Here is a 7,059-nt window from a genome sequence, read left to right as displayed (position 1 = left end):
TTTAAAAATAAAAGTTTAATTGGAAATGATGGCAAAATCGGACAGTAACTTGTATCTTTTACAAAATTTGAATTTGTAATACTCAGTCTAACCATGTAGTTTTGGAGCACATTTTACAGTGTACGATGCATCAGTTTAGAATGGGATGTACCAATCTGCATTAGAAATATCAGAACCCTTCGATATGATTGAAAGTATGCTGAGGCGATGTGGTCGGCAGACTACTGGAGCCAACCACCCTGCAAACACGCCAAAACAGTATTGGAAGGTCGCATTATTTTTTGCGTTTATAGACCATATGATAAGGGAACTTGGGAGTGCAGTCGCGTCTAGTATTATCAGAAAAACGCTTCTTTGCGTTGTATCTGCTTCATCGTGTTGTAGGAAACGAAGAAATCTCAACATTGTCTGAGACATACGAAACTGACCTGGCATGTTATTTTGACGAATGCAATTTGGAGGTCGCTCGATGCCGAACACGTACGCTGGTTTATAACATCTCGCGAGTGCTACCATGGAGATCTACCAGTGTACTACGTATGTTGAAAACACATTTACGATCAACAATGAACAACGACATGCAGTTACTAGCATTACTGCATATTCAACGGTATTTCAGTGTGAAAATTGACAACGTAATAGAGAAGTTTGTTTCTGCCTAGACCTGAAGAGCAGATTTTGGACGAGTAAATTCTGTATCACAAATATGTGCTGTTTATGTACGTATTACTCTATTCAGAAGATTTATAAATAGTTTTGCAATCATATTTTCTTATAAGTCCTGACTACATATAGCTCCTCTTTTTACTGTCCTATGACCGAACACTGCATAAAAGGATCGATTTTTTTTTAGAATAGATTTATATATGATATAGCCGTATTATTCTTGATGGAACACAGCTATGGTTATCCTCTCCTGTGATTGTAAAACTGTTAATTCATGATTATGACTATATCAATGATAATGCATGTCAAGACATAAGTGATGATTACTGGGCTGGTGGTACCCTCGGTGAATCAAAACTACCCCAGCAGCGGCATCAACCCAATGTTTGTAAATAAACTCATCATTGATACATGAAATACACGGATTGAAACTTTGCATCCGCGACAGACGCATGCCTCGTCAATAAAAGACCCCCAGCGACGTTATAACAAAAAAGTCAAAAAGCGAAGCCGAAAAGCACTGAGGACCAAACCGAAAAAAGAAAACTCTAGTTTAAATAAATCAATCCCTGATACTGACATTATGAAAATGTTCAAGTTAATAATTGGCAACATATTTATTACGTTTGAAGGACGTTGTATTCAACAAATAATCGGTATTCTCATGCGAAATTATTGTGCTTCTCTTTTGCCGACCTTTTCCTTCATTTGTATGAAGCTGATGCAAACGATACCTGATATATAAAGGTAACTTACTTTCAATATAAATTTTACAACAAATTTATCTTATATACAGATATACATTGAACAATATATCTCCCTAAGATATATACGTTTAAGATGAACAGGTTCCAAGTTCCTATAACACATGGATTACGAAATTTTACATATCCACTATCACATAAATTTTCTATCAAACCAATTGTGAACTTCATGTGGCATTTAAATTCATCACAGGTGAAACTGGGTCAACCTATTATTAAAGTCAAGGTCGAACACCGACTGAAAATAGACAATAAAACATCAATTAGTACAATGTCACAATATTATGAGATACACATTAAAAGCATAATTTACAGATTGTATATGTATTGCTTACATAATGGAATATTTTTATTAATTTAAAAAGTGTATGTAGAAGGGGTATTATGTATAGATTTACAAAAATACATATTGACTTTGCATTTATTATTATCATGTTGTTAACATCAGATTTGGGTAAACATTGTATTTTCATTATGACACTTATGACAAATAATGAGTGAAACTATACATATATGTTCATTGAATTGTCAGGGACTAGGATCAAAAGATAAAAGACAAAGACTTCATATGTGGATGAAGCATCAACATTGTACTATTTTATTTGTACAAGAAAGCCATTTTACTGTTAATTTAGAGAAAGATTTGAATGAAGAATTCAAAGGTGACATATATAATAGCTATGGTAATTCACAATCAAGAGGGGTGTCAATTTATATTAATGAGAAAATAGAATATAAATTTATTGATAAATTTCAAGATAAAGAAGGGAGAATAATTTTGCTTAATATAGAAATTAAAGATAGCATTTATACTTTAGTGAATATTTATGCTCCAAATTTATCAAAAAACAGAAATGTTTTTTTCAAAAAAGTAAAAGATATGATATCAGAAAACAGCTTAGGGATGGTAATTGGTGGAGATATGAATGATACTCTATCAAATATTGACAGAAAAAACTACAGCACAAATAAAAAAACACAAAAACCAGTTAACAGTTTAAAAACTCTAATGAAAACAATAAAGTTGATAGACATTTGGAGAGAGACACATACAAATGTAGTAACAATACACAATTTACATGGAGGCGCAAAAACAAATATCAATGAAGCCTCTCGCATAGATTTCTTTCTTATATGCCCAGAAATAAGATCACATATATGCTCAGCAGATATAAGACCTGCACTTATATCTCACACAGACCACCAAGCTATATCATTAAAGTTGAAAGGGAGATCACAATCAAAAGGGAAAGGATATTTTAAAATTAATAACAGCATTTTGAATAATATTGAATATAGAAACATAATAAATGGCCTAATTCATAAATATAAAAACAATCCAAAACTTACCAAAAATATTGGACACCATTGGGACTTATTCAAAATTGAGGTCAAAGAATACACCATTGAATACTGTAAAAGAAAAGCAAAACAGAACATAAGTGAAATACATGTATTGGAAAACAAAATCAAAAAATCAAATGAACAAATTAACAAACATTGTAAAGATGAGGTAATAAAACATTTTCAAGAAGAATTAATTAATAATGAAAGTAAATTGAAGAAAATATATGAAATAAAAACAAAAGGAGCTCAAATCAGGTCACGAATTCAATGGGTAGAAGGAGAAAAAAATACGAAATTCTTTTTAGGTTTGGAAAAAGCTAGACAAACAAGAAAAACTATAACTGCACTTAGAGATAAAGAAGGAGTGATACAAACTGACTCATCCAAAATTTTACAATTAGAGAAAGAATTCTATAAAGATATTTTTAAAAGTACAAATTCAGATATAAAATTTATAAATGATTATATTAATGATACAAATATTGATCATAAATTAACAACACAAGATAGTGATATTATGGAAGGAAAATTAACTATAGATGAATGTACAGATTCACTATTTAAGATAAAATTGAACAAATCACCTGGAATTGATGGTTTAAGCGTAGAATTTTATAGAACATTTTGGGAAGAATTAAAAGAATTCATTGTATCCACTTTTAATTTTTCATATAAAAAAGGGGAGTTAACAACTTCTCAGAAATTAGGAGTTATCTCTCTTATCCATAAAAAAAATGATCCACTGAGTTTAGATAACTATAGACCCATAACTTTATTAAATGTAGATACAAAATTAATAGCATATTCATTAGCTCAGCGTATTAAAAATGTCTTACCAAAAATTATCCATGAAGATCAAAATGGGTATGTAAAAAATAGATATATAGGTTATAACATCAGACAGATCCAGGATATAATTGATTATGCAGAAAAATTTAATATAGAAGGATCATTATTATTTTTAGACTTTTCAAAAGCTTTTGACTCTTTAGAATGGGATTTCATGTTCTCAGCATTAAAAAAAATTGGCTTTCAAGATTCTATGCTCAAATGGATAAAAACTTTGTATACAGACATTAAAAGCTCAGTGATCGATAATGGGTGGATATCTGAACCCCTCAACATTTTTCGAGGGATAAGACAAAGATGTCCGTGCAGTGCTTTAATTTTTGTTATTGCTGTCGAGATATTAGCATGTAGAATAAGACAAGACAATAATATTAAAGGATTTGAAATCAAAATAGATGGGAAAACACATTCTTTAAAAATCAGTCAACTCGCAGATGACACAACACTTTTTTTTAAAAACAAAACAAGACATTTCAAAAGTATTAAACATGATTGAAATTTTTGGCACTTTATCAGGGCTTAAATTAAACAGATCAAAAACAGAAGGCATTTGGTTAGGAAAACACAAACATTGGAAAGAAAAATATCAAAATATCAACTTTACAAACAAACCAGTGAAATGTTTAGGAATTTTTTTCGGTTGTAACAAAAATGAATGTCATAAACTTAATGCAGAAAAGCAAATAGAAAAGTCTGAAAAGATTATTAAAAATTGGGAGAAAAGACATTTAACAATGATTGGTAAAATAACAGTTATCAAATCATTGATTATACCAAATATAACCTTTTTAGCATCTGTTTCACATATTGAAAAAGAATATATTGTTAAATTTAAAAAAATTATCTATATTTTTTTTTATAGAAAAGCAAAAGAGAAAAGGTTAAACGCACAGTACTTAGCTTTGGTGAACTAGATGGGGGTTTAAAAATGATAAACATAGATAAATATATAGAATCTATCAAAATTGGGTGGATCAAAAGGTTAATTAATGGAGATCTAAAAAATTAGAAAATTATTCCACTTTTTTATTTTAATAAGTTTGGAAAAGATTTCCTTATCTTTCATATGAATATTGACAATACTGACTCTATTCCAGAGTTAAAGGAGCTGCCAAAATTTTATTTCAACATTGTTAAAGCATGGATAACTTAGAAAAAAGTAAAAAACAGCCAAAAAACTTTAGATCTATACGTCAAGAAGTTATTTGGGGAAATCATTTCATAAAGATAAAAAATAAATGCCTTTTATTCCAAAACTGGATAAATAGTAATATTATCTTTGTTAATGACATCATTGATGAAAATGGTAATATAGAAGAGAATTTTATTTTACAAAAGCTTAAAATAAAAAGTAACTGGATGTCAGAATTTTACCAATTAAAGAAAGCTTTTCCAAGAGAATGGTTAAAGATTTTAAAACAGGAAAATTCAAAGAAAACTAAAGTAAAAACGCCCTATGCAATACATATTAATAATAATTGTAACAAAAAAGAATATTTAGAAAATGTAGATACCAGAAAAATTTATACTATATTAATTAAGAATGAAATTGAAATACCTATTGGTTTTTACAAATGGAAGACAATGCTTAACCTTGAATACATTAAAAGTCTTTCGTGTAATATGTTAAAGTTTGTTCATCATTTTTTAAAAGATAACAAATACAAAGTGTTCCGTTGGAAATTGCTACACTTTATTTTACCTTGTAAAGTTTTATTGAAAAAGTTGAAGATCTGCGATATTTCAAATTGTCACTATTGCAACACCACAGAGGATTATGATCACATGTTTCTTAAATGTCACTTTCTTGATAATTTCTGGAGTAAAGTTAAAAAACTCTTAGAAAAACTGAATATTAGTAATAATATTCTAACATTAAAAAAATTAGTATGGGGTTATAAAATAAATGATGAGGAATGCTATGAAATAAATTATCTGATTACAGTAAAACCTGTATAAACCGGCCGGCTACGGAACTATGAAAAAGGACCGGTTTGGACAGTGAGCCGGTTTATTCAGGTTTCCAAGTTAAAACGTAAGTTCAATCCGAGATATATTAGGTGTGTCTTTACGTTTAATTGACACGTTTATAATGTTTTAATAAATAATACAGCTCACTACTGTACGATTGTAGGTTCACAGTTTGACACCTGACTAATTGATTATCACGAAAAGCCATATTGTATAAAAAAAATTGTTTTGATTGCATATCGATCATTGACATGAATTAGACAAACTGGTTTTGACAGGTAATAATTAATGTAATTAAGAGTATTGGGACTTCATAATTAGACCGGAATTCGGAATACACAGGGTCCGGTTTACAAAGGGTATTTTAACAAAGACTTTGAATGGAAAAATATGGGACTTTCATTTTCGACCGGAATGGACAGGAAACCGGTTTATTCAGGGTCCGGTTTAATCAGGTTTGACTGTACTATTATAATGTTTTGTATATATAAGGCAAATTATATGTCTAAACAGAAAACAAAATCTTTAGATGTATATTCTGTATTTAAAGCAGAATTCATGTACAGCTACAAAGTGCAAGCAACTAGTAAACATACTAAGAATAAATGTCTACTTGATAAAGTTGTCAAATTGTTGTAATAATTTTTTATGTTTGCAAATGTATAATCTAGCAAAAAAGAAAAGAAAAAGGATAATATTATAATTTTTTTTAGATCCGGAACTGATTTAGAGAAATAATTTTACCTATCATCAATAAGCGTGAAGATAACGGTATTTGTTATCCACTGTTTTTTTATCGTTTAAAAAAAGGAAAAAAATATTTACTTACTATCTTTTTTTCCAGAATCGAAACATTAATACATACCTGTGAATTGCTAATTATATTAATCATAAATCACTATTTTAAACTGGTAATTTCCAAACCAGGAAGAGATATTAATACAAACTTAATTACTGAAGCATCTGGGCGTTCTTCAGAACGTTGCGACCAGTCGGAGATAACAATGCGTTTAGTATGGTGACATATTTTTCTGTGGTCTGTGATATATTGGAAAACAGTTACCCAACTACACAACAAACCCGCTGAACAGTAAACATTTCTTTAGAGCATTTATACAAACATCCGTGCATGTATCATAAAAAATTTCAGCGATATAAGATAAATTCGATAGATAGTCCGATTATCTACAAGAGACTTATCAGTCAGAATCGAATCAAAACATTTGGAAAGCTAAATCTTTAAAAAAAAAAACAACAACAAAAAACAACACTTTAATGAGAAAATATTATAAAAAATGTAAGACACATATTGCTGTGACGGAATAGGAAAAATGACTATTAAGAGTTAAATTTTACTTCATAGTATACGGTTACAGTTATAGAAAAATGATTTTACTTGAATTTAAGATTAATTGTCAAAAAGTAGTATGGGGCATTTAATTTTTATTTAAGCTTTTAGAGG

At 29.4% G+C, this 7,059-nt stretch overlaps 1 long non-coding RNA gene across 1 annotated transcript; it reads right to left on the bottom strand.

Moving 5' to 3' along the window:
* Positions 1 to 1,508: 1,508 nt before the first annotated feature.
* On the bottom strand, positions 1,509 to 6,537 carry LOC139498017 (uncharacterized). Its single transcript, XR_011657789.1, has 3 exons — positions 6,463 to 6,537; positions 2,781 to 2,843; positions 1,509 to 1,668 (listed from the first exon to the last, which is right to left on the bottom strand). It is a non-coding gene; the product is annotated as an uncharacterized lncRNA (long non-coding RNA).
* Between the last annotated feature and the right edge of the window lie 522 nt (positions 6,538 to 7,059).

This window comes from Mytilus edulis, chromosome 12, assembly GCF_963676685.1.
Source record: "Mytilus edulis chromosome 12, xbMytEdul2.2, whole genome shotgun sequence".
NCBI lineage: Eukaryota > Metazoa > Mollusca > Bivalvia > Mytilida > Mytilidae > Mytilus > Mytilus edulis.
This window is presented reverse-complemented; position numbering and strand designations above follow the sequence as displayed.